Raw genomic sequence first — 11814 nt, forward strand, 5'->3', positions numbered from 1 at the left:
ACACCCAACATATGAAGAATGGAGGAGGAGGAATAAGAAGGGAGAGAAGAAAAGAATCTCCAGACAGTGTATATAACAGCTCAATAAGTGAGCTAACTTAGGCGGTAACATACTAAAGAGGCGAACCTTGAACCTTTGGTAACCATGAATTTAAAGCCTGCAATGGCAGTAAGTACATATCTTTCAATACTCACCCTAAATGTAAATGGACTGAATGCACCAATCAAAAGACACAGAGTAATAGAATGGATAAAAAAGCAAGACCCATCTATATGCTGCTTACAAGAAACTCACCTCAAACCCAAAGACATGTACAGACTAAAAGTCAAGGGATGGAAAAACATATTTCAGGCAAACAACAACGAGAAGAAAGCAGGGGTTGCAGTACTAATATCAGACAAAATAGACTTCAAAACAAAGAAAGTAACAAGAGATAAAGAAGGACACTACATAATGATAAAGGGCTCAGTCCAACAAGAGGATATAACCATTATAAATATATATGCACCCAACACAGGAGCACCAGCATTTGTGAAACAAATACTAACAGAACTAAAGGGGGAAATAGACTGCAATGCATTCATTTTAGGAGACTTCAACACACCACTCACCCCAAAAGATAGATCCACCGGGCAGAGAATAAGTAAGGACATGGAAGCACTGAACAACACAGTAGAGTAGATGGACCTAATAGACATCTATAGAACTCTACATCCAAAAGCAACAGGATATACATTCTTCTCAAGTGCACATGGAACATCCTCCAGAATAGACCACATACTAGCCCACAAAAAGAGCCTCAGCAAAATCCAAAATATTGAAATTCTACCAACCAATTTTTCAGACCACAAAGGTATAAAAGTAGAAATAAATTCTACAAAGAAAACAAAAAGGCTCACAAACACATGGAGGCTTAACAACATGCTACTAAATAATCAATGGATCAATGAACAAATCAAAATAGAGATCAAGGAATATATAGAAACAAATAACAACAACACAAAGCCCCAACTTCTGTGGGACGCAGCGAAAGCAGTCCTAAGAGGAAAGTATATAGCGATCCAGGCACACTTGAAGAAGGAAGAACAATCCCAAATGAATAGTCTAACATCACAATTATCGAAATAGGAAAAAGAAAAACAAATGAGGCCTAAAGTCAGCAGAAGGAGGGACATAATAAAGATCAGAGAAGAAATAAACAAAATTGAGAAGAATAAAACAATAGCAAAAATCAATGAAACCAAGAGCTGGTTCTTTGAGAAAATAAACAAAATAGATAAGCCTCTAGCCCAACTTATTAAGAGAAAAAGAGAATCAACACAAATCAACAGAACCAGAAATGAGAATGGAAAAATCACGACAGACTCCACAGAAATATAAAGAATTATTAAAGAATATTATGAAAACCTATATGCCGACAAGCTGGAAAACATAGAAGAAATGGACAACTTCCTAGAAAAATACAACCTCCCAAGACTGACCAAGGAAGAAACACAAAAGTTAAACAAACCAATTACGAGCAAAGAAATTGGAACGGTAATCAAAAAACTACCAAAGAACAAAGCACCCGGGCCGGACGGATTTACCTCAGAATTTTATCAGACACACAGAGAAGACATAATACCCATTCTCCTTAAAGTTTTCCAAAAAATAGAAGAGGAGGCAATACTCCCAAACTCATTCTATGAAGCCAAATCACCCTAATACCAAAACCAGGCAAAGATCCCACCAAAAAAGAAAATTACAGACCAATATCCCTGAAGAATGTAGATGCAAAAATAATTAATAAAATATTAGCAAACCGAATTCAAAAGTATATCAAAAGGATCATACACCATGACCAAGCTGGCAAAACTGGACAGCTACATGTAGGAGAATGAAACTCGACCAGGGATTCATCCCAGGGATGCAAGGATGGTACAACATTCGAAAATCCATCAACATCATCCACCACATCAACAAAAAGAAAGACAAAAACCACATGATCATCTCCATAGATGCTGAAAAAGTATTTGACAAAATTCAACATCCATTCATGATAAAAACTCTCAGCAAAATGGGAATAGAGGGCAAATACCTCAACATAATAAAGGCCATATAACATAAACCCACAGCCAACACTATACTGAACAGCGAGAAGCGGAGAGCTTTTCCTCTGAGATTGGGAACTAGACAGGGATGCCCACTCTCCCCACTGCTATTTAACATAGTACTGGAGGTCCTAGCCACAGCAATCAGACAAAACAAAGAAATACAAGGAATCCAGATAGGTAAAGAAGAAGTTGAACTGCCACTATTTTCAGATGACATGATATTGTACATAAAAAACCCTAAAGACTCCACCCCAAAACTACTAGAACTGATATCAGAATACAGCAAAGTTACAGGATACAACATTAACACACAGAAATCTGTAGCTTTCCTATACACTAACAATGAACCAATAGAAAGAGAAATCAGGAAAACAATTCCATTCACAATTGCATCAAAAAGAATAAAATACCTAGGAATAAATCTAACCAAAGAAGTGAATGACCTATACTCTGAAAACTACAAGTCACTCTTAAGAGAAATTAAAGGGGACACTAACAAATGGAAACTCATCCCATGCTCGTGGATAGGAAGAATCAATATTGTCAAAATGGCCATCCTGCCCAAAGCAATATACAGATTTGATGCAATCCCTATCAAATTACCAGCAACATTCTTCAATGAACTGGAACAAATAATTCAAAAATTCATATGGAAACACCAAAGACCCCAAATAGCCAAAGAAATCCTGAGAAAGAAGAATAAAGTAGGGGGGATCTCACTCCCCAACTTCAAGTTCTACTATAAAGCCATAGTAATCAAGACAATTTGGTACTGGCATAAGAACAGAACCACAGACCAGTGGAACAGACTAGAGACTCCGGACATTAACCCAAACATATATGGTCAATTAATATTTGATAAAGGAGCCATGGACATACAATGGCAAAATGACAGTCTCTTTAACAGATGGTGCTGGCAAAACTGGACAGCTACATGTAGGAGAGTGAAACTCGACCATTGTCTAACCCCATACACAAAAGTAAATTCAAAATGGATCAAAGATCTGAATGTAAGTCATGAAACCATTAAACTCGTGGAAAAAAACATAGGCAAAAACCTCCTAGACATAAACATGAGTGACCTCTTCTTGAACATATCTCCTCGGGCAAGGAAAACAACAGCAAAAATGAACAAGTGGAACTATATTAAGCTGAAAAGTTTCTGTACAGCAAAAGACACCATCAATAGAACAAAGAGGAACCCTACAGTATGGGAGAATATATTGAAAATGACAGATCCGATAAAGGCTTGACGTCCAGAATATATAAAGTGCTCACACGCCTCAACAAACAAAAAACAAATAACCCAATTAAAAAATGGGCAGAGGAACTGAACAGACAGTGCTCCAAAAAGGAAATACAGATGGCCAACAGACACATCAAAATATGCTCCACATCACTAATTATCAGAGAAATGCAAATTAAAACTACAATGAGGTATCACCTCACACCAGTAAGGATGGCTGCCATCCAAAAGACAAACAACAACAAATGTTGGTGAGGCTGTGGAGAAAGGGGAACCCTCCTACACTGCTGGTGGGAATTTAAATTAGTTCAACCATTGTGGAAAGCAGTATGGAGGTTCATCAAAATGCTCAAAACAGACTTACCATTTGATGCAGGAATTCCACTCCTAGGAATTTAGCCTAAGAACGCAGCAATCTAGTTTGAGAAAGACAGATGCACCCCTATGTTTATCGCAGCACTATTTACAATAGCCAAGAATTGGAAGCAACCTAAATGTCCATCGGTAGATGAATGGATAAAGAAGATGTGGTATATATACACAATGGAATACTACTCAGCCATAAGAAGAGGGAAAATCCAACCATTTGCAGCAACATGGATGGACCTGGAGGGTATTATGCTCAGTGAAATAAGCCAAGCAGAGAAAGAGAAATACCAAATGATTTCACTCATCTGCGGAGTATAAGAACAAAGGAAATACTGAAGGAACAAAACAGCAGCGGAATCACAGAACCCAAGAATGGACTAACAGGTACCAAAGGGAAAGGGACTGGGGAGGATGGGTGGGTAGGGAGGGATAAGGGGGGGCAAAGAAGAAGAGGGGTATTAAAATTAGCATGCATGGGGGGGTGGGAGAAAGGGGAGGGCTGTACAAGACAGAGAAGACAAGTAGTGATTCTACAACATTTTGCTATGGTGATGGACAGTGACTGTAAAGGGGTTTATAGGGGAGACCTGGTATAGGGGAGAGTCTAGTAAACATAATATTCTTCATGTAAGTGTAGAATAAAGATAATAAAAAATAAAAAAAGAAAGAAAGAAAAGGGTGATTACTCACTGATAGGATAAAACTAACTGTAAATCAACGATTAATGCATGCTTTAAATATCCTTAATTTTGATCACTTAAAGGGTGTCAGATGATCGGCTATGGATGTACACTTTTCTGATAATATTCCTTTCTCTACACAATGGTATAAAGGGCATATCAAAGTGTGGGCAAAGGGTCTGTTTGTGTTTATACAGAGGATCAAAGCCTAATTTGGCTACCCAGAAAATGAACTAAGATACGATATGAAGAAGAACTTCCAACTTCAGCACTATCTGGAAGAGACATACCAGAAGATGATCATCAAAAAACCTCAACAAAGATCCAGGCGATGCTGCAGTTGTAGCTGCATTCATCCAACCGGTTCCTGGACTTGCCATTGGAATGAAGGAGATATCTAAGCTGGCCTGTGCATACAGTAAAACAACAAATTTGACTGGATCTATACTGTTGGAACTCAACCAGGAATTAGGAGAAGTGCAAGTTGTAGTGCTCCAAAATCTTACGACTACAGACTATCTACTGTTAAAAGAATATATGGGATGTGAACAGTTCCCAGGAATGGGTTGTTTTAATTTGTCTGATTTCTCTCAGACTGTTCAAGTACAGTTGGACAATATCCATCATATCATAGACAAATTTTCACAAATGCCTAGGGTGCCTAACTGGTTTTCTTGGCTACACTGGAGATGGCTGGTAATTATAGGTCTGCTTTGGTTATATAACTGTATTCCTATTATGTTAATGTGTGTGCACAATTTAGTTAGTAGTTTAAAACCTATACATACTTAAGTTACTCTACAAGAAGATATGCCAAAGAAATCATCAATCCTCCCATGTTTTCTTCCATCTGCTACCTCTATAGCTTTTCTTCTTCCTTCCTAATTACAACCCTTAAATAGAATTCGTGCCTCATATCGAATTCACCGAGTATCATTACTCCTCCAAGTGGTAAAGATACCTCAAGACAAATGCTGGGCATAGAAGTCACAGGGCATATATCTGCAAAGAAGTAAAAAGCTAACCTTTTCAAACAATATGGCTTCTCTCTCACTTACCAACTTTACATTTCCCTGTATGGCCCCGGAAGATGACTGGTTAGCCAGAGACGGGTAAGATTCCTCAAGGGAGGAACAACCTAAGACAGGCACAGTCGCAGGGGGGCCATCAGGTGAGAAATTGGGGATCAACAGAGGTGAGGCTTAGAACCTCACCCCCCCTGTTTTGAGAGAAATCCTCTGCATCCGTGGATGTTTTATTGCCCTTGTCTAGCTTGGATTAACACATAGTCTACAGGCACACACCTGATCATCTACATTTGCTCTCTTACAACACTAAACTATGTTTTTTATCTTTATTTTGCATCTACCTACCACTTCAGCATTTTATTAAAAAAAATAATAATAAAGGGAGAAATGTGGGATTCACATATAAATCAAGTATAAAAATCAAACAAATATTCATATTTGACCTGTTTATAGCTCATAATGAGTGATCAAAACCGAAAGTTTTTGTGATGACTGCCCTTGTACTGTTCATCATGTAAGAACTTATTCACTATGTAAGAATTCGTTCACCATGTAAGAACTTGTTCGTTATGCTTCAGAATATTGGAGACTGACGAGAATTAGGCTGGGGGTGGATTAATGATTGTGCATTGAGCATTGAGTCCCCTATACAGAATTTTATTGTTGTTAACAACCATTTGATCAATAAATATGAGAGATGCTCTCTCAAAAAAAAAAATTGTAATGCAGCTCCTCTGCAAATAAGAAAAGAGAAAAGGTGACAGAATGGATAAACAAGACCCATCTATATGCTGCCTACAAGAGACTTACTTCAGACCCAAAGACATACATAGACTGAAAACAAAGGGATGGGAAAAGATATTTTATTATGCACATAAAACGTAGAAAAAAGCAGGAGTAGCAGTACTATATCAGACAAAATAGACTTCAAAACAAAGAAAGTAACAAAGGACAAAGAAGGACATTACATAATGATAAATGCATCAATCCAACAAAAGGATATAACAATTATAAATATTTATGCACCCAACAAAGGAGCAACTAAATATATAAAATTAATACTAACAGACCTAAAGGGAGAAATAGACAGCAACACAATCATATTAGGGGATTTTAAAACCCCACTTTTATTAATGGATAAATCAGACAGAAAATAAATAAGGTAACAGAGGCACAGAATGACACGTTAGACCAGATGGACTTAACATATATACAGAACAGGCCCCCCCCCGCAGGGGGCGGGGGCTCTGCCACCTATTGGCTGCGCTGCTGTGGCGAGTCCCCACCAGCTCAGTGCCACCTCCGGGAGCCCACCGCCCACCTCAGTGTGCCAGCGCCCCTCGGCCTCGCCACCTCACTCTCAGGGCTCCTCAGCTCGCCAGCACCTTCGGGCCTCCTCTCACCCGCTCTGATCCTTGATCCCTTCGCCTTCCGCCCCTGGGTGGCAGGCACCACCAGACCTAACCAACAGTATCCCCAAGGGGGCTGTCCGAAGTGCAGTCTCTGCTCCCCAGGCCCCATGGCCAGAACTGCTCGCAGCCGCCATCACGTCTGCTGCAAATTCTGAAACTCCAAACTCAACTGTCTCCAAAGAGGCCAGCACCCAGTTCTCATCATCTACGACCTGCCAAGGCTATGTTTTACCAGAAGGCAAAATCATGCCAAACACCATTTTTGTTGGTGGAATTGATGTTAGGATGGATGAAACCGAAATAAGAAGTTTCTTTGCTAGATATGGTTCAATTAAAGAAGTGAAGATAATCACGGATCGAACTGGTGTGTCCAAAGGCTATGGATTTGTTTCATTTTATAATGACGTGGATGTCCAGAAGATAGTAGAATCACAGATAAATTTCCATGGTAAAAAGCTGAAACTGGGCCTTGCAATCAGGAAACAAAATTTCTGTGCTTATCATGTGCAGCCACGTCGTTTGGTTTTTAATCCCCCCCCACCACCACAGTTTCAGAGTGTTTTGGAGCAGTCACAACCCTGAAGCTTACATGCAGCCTCCAACCATGATGCATCCTATAACTCAGTATGTGCAGGCATACCCTTATCCAAGTTTACCAGTTCAGGTCATCACTGGATATCAGCTGCCTGTATATAATTATCAGATGCCACCACAGTGGTCTGGGGAACACAAGAGTTATGTTATACCTCCTCCAACTTATACAGCTGTTAACTACCACTGTAATGAAGTTGTTCCAGGAGCTGAAATGTTGACAAGTTAATGCTCCATTCATGAAGCTACTGCATCCTCTGGAAATGGCCCACAAAAGAAATCTGTGGACCGAAGCATACAGACGGTGGTATCTTGTCTATTTAATCCAGAGAACAGACTGAGAAACTCACCTGTTACTCAAGATGACTACTTCAAGGATAAAAGAATGCATCACTTTAGAAGAAGTCGGACAGTGCTTAAATCTGTTTGATCCTCTCTGCTAACTTTCTAGTCTCATTGGAAGTTGTTGGTTTTGAATATTAAGAGACTGAAAGTTGTTCACTATTATATAAATTTAATGCTGAATTTGTATAAATTGCACTCAGACTTTCTACATAAGTTATATTAGATGGTCTAGTTTTACTTTACACTGAAACTGTTTTTCATTAGATGTTTATTTAGAAACGTTCTGTGTTGAATATATAGTTGAAAGTAAAAAATAGTAAAGACCGAAAGGAGTTACTTAAGATATATTTGTAAGGACTTTTTTAAACAGAAATTAACATGTTAAGAGTTTGAAAGTAAATGCTGATTTTCAAAAAATTGTTTTAGAAAACCTACTATTTTGAAAGGTCAGAATTTTGATAGTTTGAATACAGGCATTTCATTTCTCCAACAAGTAACAGTGAACATTACAATATTTACAGTGCTTAACAATTGTGCTTAACATTTATTATTTGTCTAGAAATTTACCACAAAAGCAAGAGTTTTTAAAACTACATTTTTAATCAGTGGTACTCAACATATAGTTAACTTTATTGATGTCTTCCTTATCTAAACCCAGTAAAACAGATTCTAAACTAAACAGTCCAATCAGTGGGTCTTATGTTTATTCAAAATATTTATCTTTTATCTGGAATCCACACATAGATATGCTATTTGATTGGGAAGGCAATTAGGATAACTAAAATTCTGGGCCTAATTTTTTTTTAAAAATCCAAGACAGGAGGCGGAGCCAGGATGGCGGCGTGAGTAGAGCAGTGGAAATCTCCTCCCAAAAACACATAGAGCTATGAAAATATAACAAAGAAAAATATTCCTAAAATAGAGACCACAGGACACAGGACAACATCCAGACCACATCCACACCTGCAAGAACCCAGCGCCTTGCGAAGGGGGTAAGATACAAGCCCCGGCCCTACAGGACCCGAGCGCCCCTCCCCCCGGCTCCCGGCGGGTGGAAAGAAACCGCAGCGGTTTTTTTTTTGGCGAGTGCTTTTTGGAAGCCTTAAAGAGACAGGGCCCCCGTTGCTAGGGAGGCAGGGTGGCGGGACCGGTGAGCGGGTGCCTGGGACCAGCGCCTGAAGACAAAGATTATCCCGCGTCTTTCCCTGCGGGACTGGTGGGCGGGTGCCTGAGACCGGCACCTGAGGACGGAGGAAATCGCGCGTTTCCCCCCTTTTTTTTTTCTCTTTTTGGCGAGTGCTTTTTGGAAGCCTTAAAGGGACAGGGACCCCGGTGCTAGGGAGGCAGGGCGGCAGGACTGGTGAGCGGGTGCCTGGGAACGGCGCCTGAGGACAAAGAATATCCAGCGTCTTTCCCTGCAGGACCGGTGGAAGGGTGCCTGAGACCGGCACCTGAGGACGGAGGAAATCGCACGTTTTTCCCCTTTTTTTTTCTCTTTTTGGCGAGCGCTTTTTGGAAGCCTTAAAGGGACAGGGACCCCGGTGCTAGGGAGGCAGGGCGGCGGGACTGGCGAGCGGGTGCCTAGGACCGGTGCCTGAGGACAAAGAATATCCTGTGTTTTTCCCTGCGGGACCGGTGGGCATGTGCCTGAAACCGGCAGCTGAGGACGGAGGAAATCGCGCATTTTTCCCCTTTTTTTTTCTCTTTTTGGCGAGTGCTTTTTGGAAGCCTTAAAGGGACAGGGACCCCGGTGCTGGGGAGGCAGGGCGGGGGGACTGGTGAGCGGGTGCCTGGGACCAGCGCCTGAGGACAAAGAATATCGCGCAGTTTTCCCTGCGGGACCGGTGGGTGAGTGCTTTTTGGAAGCCATGAAGGGACAGGGACCCTGGTGCTAGGGAGACAGGGCAGCAGGACCAGTGAGCGGGTGCCTGGGACTGGCACCTGAGAACAAAAAAAAAAATCTCGTGTTTTTTCCTTTTTATGTTTTTATTTTTTATTTTTTTTCTGTTCCCTCTCTCATTGTTGCTGTTGTTGCTTTGGTTTGGAGAGTGCTTTTTGGAAGTCTTAAAGGGGCAGGACAGGTCACTTAGACCAGAGGCAGGGAATCTGGGGATCTCTGGGCACTCTAACCCCCTGGGCAACAGGGAGCACAGAGGCCCCTTACGGAGATAAATAGCCTCCTGGCCGCTCCCCCTCCAACGGGGCTCCAACACTTTGGAGGAGCAGCCACAGCCAGGCCACACCCACAGCAACAGCGGAGATAAACTCCATAGCAAACGGGCAGGTAGCAGAAGACCTGTCTGCGCACAGTTGACAAGCATAAGCCACTAGAGGTCGCTATTCTCCCAGGAGAAGAAGGACACAAACCAACAAGAAGGGAAGCTCTTCCAGCGGTCACTCGTAACAGCTCTGCAAACTATCTCTATCACCATGAGAAGACAAAACTACAGGCAGACAAAGATCACAGAGACAACACCTGAGAAGGAGACAGACCTAACCAGTCCTCCTGAAAAAGAATTCAAAATAAAAATCATGAACATGCTGACAGAGATGCAGAGAAAAATGCAAGAGCAATGGGATGAGATGCAGAGAAAAATGCAAGAGCAGTGGGATGAAGTCTGGAAGGAGATCACAGATGTCAGGAAGGAGATCACAGAAGTGAAACAATCCCTGGAAGGATTTATAAGCAGGATGGATAAGATGCAAGAGGCCATTGAAGGAATAGAAGCCAGAGAACAGGAACGTATAGAAGCTGACATAGAGAGATAAAAGGATCTCCAGGAATGAAAAAACACTAAGAGAAATATGTGACCAATACAAAAGGAATAACATTCGTATTATAGGGATACCAGAAGAGGAAGAAAGAGGAAAAGGGATAGAAAGTGTCTTTGAAGAAATAATTGCTGAAAACTTCACCAAACTGGGGGAGGAAATAATCGAACAGACCATGGAAATACACAGAACCCGCAACAGAAAGGATCCAAGGAGGACAACACCAAGACACATAATATTTAAAATGGCAAAGATCAAGGACAAGGAAAGAGTTTCATAGGCAGCTAGAGAGAAAAAGGTCACCTACAAAGGAAAATCCATCAGGCTAACATCAGACTTCTTGACAGAAACCCTACAGGCCAGAAGAGAATGGCATGATATATTTAATGCAAGGAAACAGAAGGGCCTTGAACCAAGGATACTGTATCCAGCACGACTATCATCTAAATATGATGGTGGGATTAAACAATTCCCAGACAAGCAAAAGCTGAGGGAATTTGCTTCCCACAAACCACCTGTACAGGGCATCTTACACGGACTGCTCTAGATGGAAGCACTCCTAGAAAAAGCACAGAAAAAAACACCCAACATATGAAGAATGGAGGAGGAGGAATAAGAAGGGAGAGAAGAAAAGAATCTCCAGACAGTGTATATAACAGCTCAATAAGTGAGCTAACTTAGGCGGTAACATACTAAAGAGGCGAACCTTGAACCTTTGGTAACCATGAATTTAAAGCCTGCAATGGCAGTAAGTACATATCTTTCAATACTCACCCTAAATGTAAATGGACTGAATGCACCAATCAAAAGACACAGAGTAATAGAATGGATAAAAAAGCAAGACCCATCTATATGCTGCTTACAAGAAACTCACCTCAAACCCAAAGACATGTACAGACTAAAAGTCAAGGGATGGAAAAACATATTTCAGGCAAACAACAACGAGAAGAAAGCAGGGGTTGCAGTACTAATATCAGACAAAATAGACTTCAAAACAAAGAAAGTAACAAGAGATAAAGAAGGACACTACATAATGATAAAGGGCTCAGTCCAACAAGAGGATATAACCATTATAAATATATATGCACCCAACACAGGAGCACCAGCATTTGTGAAACAAATACTAACAGAACTAAAGGGGGAAATAGACTGCAATGCATTCATTTTAGGAGACTTCAACACACCACTCACCCCAAAAGATAGATCCACCGGGCAGAGAATAAGTAAGGACATGGAAGCACTGAACAACACAGTAGAGTAGATGGACCTAATAGACAT

At 41.0% G+C, this 11814-nt stretch overlaps 1 pseudogene; it reads left to right on the top strand.

The window, feature by feature from the left end:
* The first annotated feature begins 6828 nt into the window (after positions 1 to 6828).
* Positions 6829 to 11404, top strand: LOC108389236 (deleted in azoospermia-like pseudogene; annotated as a pseudogene).
* Positions 11405 to 11814: the final 410 nt, after the last annotated feature.

This window comes from Manis javanica, chromosome X (assembly GCF_040802235.1).
Source record: "Manis javanica isolate MJ-LG chromosome X, MJ_LKY, whole genome shotgun sequence".
NCBI lineage: Eukaryota > Metazoa > Chordata > Mammalia > Pholidota > Manidae > Manis > Manis javanica.